Here is a 2551-nt window from a genome sequence, read left to right as displayed (position 1 = left end):
AAAAAAAACAAAGCCAATTATGAACACATGCCACCACACCTGGTACTTTGATGTATGTTCTGGAGATCTGAGTCAAGTCCCAGTGTGTGCCAAGGCAAGGGCATGACCAACTGAGCCATCACCCAGCCTCTGAACTGCCTCCTTGACCACAGCGCTGAAGCACTCCTCTGATAAACTTCTCATGAGATTCAGAATTCTCTCTCTTCTCAGAGCCTAGTCTATTCTACCAACATCGAGCATTTGAAGGAGCTAATCAGTCCATGTTAACAATGATCCCCAAAGATACCTCTCCAGAGATAATCTTGATAGGGCCTCTCATAGGCTTCTTCCCCAGCTGCAAAGACTGAGATCAAGTTCAACATGTGTTCTCAAATAAGTAGTCCAAAAACCTTTTTATATGTGTTTTTTTTTTCCCTTCTCCGCTTTAATGTAACTGAATCATTGAAGGCGGGCTAGAATTTTGTAGCTAGGTTTTTACTAACCCTGGGCTGGGTTTGACTGAGACTTTTGGGTCCAAAGCCTTACTCCGACCCTGTGTGGCTCCATACCAACTTGGATCAGCTTACTTTCTACTCCTGATCAAGCCTATGGAGTCCTGGGAAGGAGTGGAAAGGGACCTCGCAGGCCAGCATCCGTCCCCATACATCGTCCTTGCTAGGCCTAAAAGTTCACTCCTCTCCTGCAGCTGCAGGCTGAACTTGGGATGAGGCAGAAGGTAGCCATCCTCCGAGCAGAGTCTGACCCTGGGGTCTCTGGCTCCTTGGGGACAGAGGTGGGAGCAGCAGTGAACACCGGTCCCCATCCCCAAGCCTGGCTTCCATCCAGCTCAGAAATGAGCCCCACCCCGCATTGGACACGGCTTGTCTCTAGACACAGCTGACTCCCAGCTGCCAGTCTCCCCTCCCCCACGGGCCAGTCAACGATAACCGAAGCGGGCTGACTGGGTCAGAGGCTCTGGGCCTGGAGACTGAATTAGTTCTACCTTATTTTTGAGGTGTCAGCTCGATCTCAAAATTCTCTTCTTGTTTTCAGAATTTCTAAATTCTAAATATAAAAAGTTAGTGCTTGGAATTTTGAGAGCTAGAGAGGTGAGGTAAAAAGGAAATAAATTGACCTGGGTGTGGGGGCTCCCTCTGGTAATCTCAGTAGTTGGAAGTTGAGGCAGGAGAAGGATCATGACTTTGAGCCAGCTGAGCAGCAGAGAAAGACCCTGTCTCGGAAATAAATAAATTGGCGGTGAGGATGGCTGCCTGAGTAAAGACTGGCCATCCAGCGCTGACTTGGGTTAGATCCCTGGAAGATTTCCTCCATGATGGAAGGAGAGAGCCATCTCCCTGCAAGTTCTTCAATACGTGTGCAGCATGGATGTGCACACACTAAATAAACAAACAAACAAATAAGCAAGGGCTGCAGAGAGGGTTTCTTGGCAAAGAGTGCACACTCCTCTTGCAGAGAATCTGAGTTCAGTTCCAGGCATCCATATCTGATGGCTCACAGCTGCTTTTAACCCCAGCTCCAGCTCAGGATGGCTCCAGCAGGGATCCAACCACTCTGGCCTTCCTGAGCTTCTGCATTCACGTGTACATGCATGTGCACACACATACACACAGAATGCTTCTCAAAATAAATATTTAAGCTAGACCTGGTGATGCATATCTTTAATCCCAGCTCTTAGGAGGCAGAGGCAGGTGGGTCTCTATGAGTTCAAAGCCAGCCTGATCTGTAAAACAAGTTCCAGAATAGCCAGGGCTATTACAAAGAGAAACTCTGTCTTGCAAAGGCAAAACAAACAAATAAACAAACAAATAAATCTTTCAAAATGTTAAGTAAAAATGTAAAAAGAAGGAATACTACATATAGCTCACTCACTATCTGTAATTTGCTTGTTGTCTTCCTTTTTGTTTGTTTGTTTTTTTTGTTTTTTTGAGACAGGGTTTCTCTTTGTAGCCCTGGCTGTCCTGGAACTCACTCTGTAGACCAGGCTGGCCTTGAACTCAGAAATCCACCTGCCTATGCCTCCCAAGTGCTGGGATTAAAGGCATGTGCCACCACCGCCCGTGTTGTCTTCCTTTTTAATATGTGGGCTTATTTTTGCTCTATACATGAGGTTTTTGAAAAAGCATTTATTTTTATTTTATATGTCTGGATATTATGGATATGCCTGCATGCCATGGGTATGCTTGCATGCCACATGTATGCTTGGTGCCCAAGGAGGAGTCAGATCTCCCAGAACTGTAGTTATAGATGATTGTGAACTACCATGTGGGTGCTGGAAATTGAACTAAGGTTCTCTGGAAAACAACTAGTGCCCTTGAATGCTGAGCTAGCTTTCTTGCCCCAGATTTTTTTTTAAAGATTTATTTATTTATTTTATGTGTATGAGTACACTGTAGCTGTAGAGATGGCCGTGAGCCATCATGTGGCTGCTGGGAATTGAACTCAGGATGGCCCCGCTTGCTCCTGCATAATACACTGTAGCTGTCTTCAGACACATCGGAAGAGGGCGTCAGATCTCACTTCAGGTGGTTATGAGCCACCATGTGGTTGCTGG

The sequence above is a fragment of the Mastomys coucha genome, unplaced genomic scaffold, assembly GCF_008632895.1.
Source record: "Mastomys coucha isolate ucsf_1 unplaced genomic scaffold, UCSF_Mcou_1 pScaffold21, whole genome shotgun sequence".
Classification (NCBI taxonomy): domain Eukaryota; kingdom Metazoa; phylum Chordata; class Mammalia; order Rodentia; family Muridae; genus Mastomys; species Mastomys coucha.
This window is presented reverse-complemented; position numbering follows the sequence as displayed.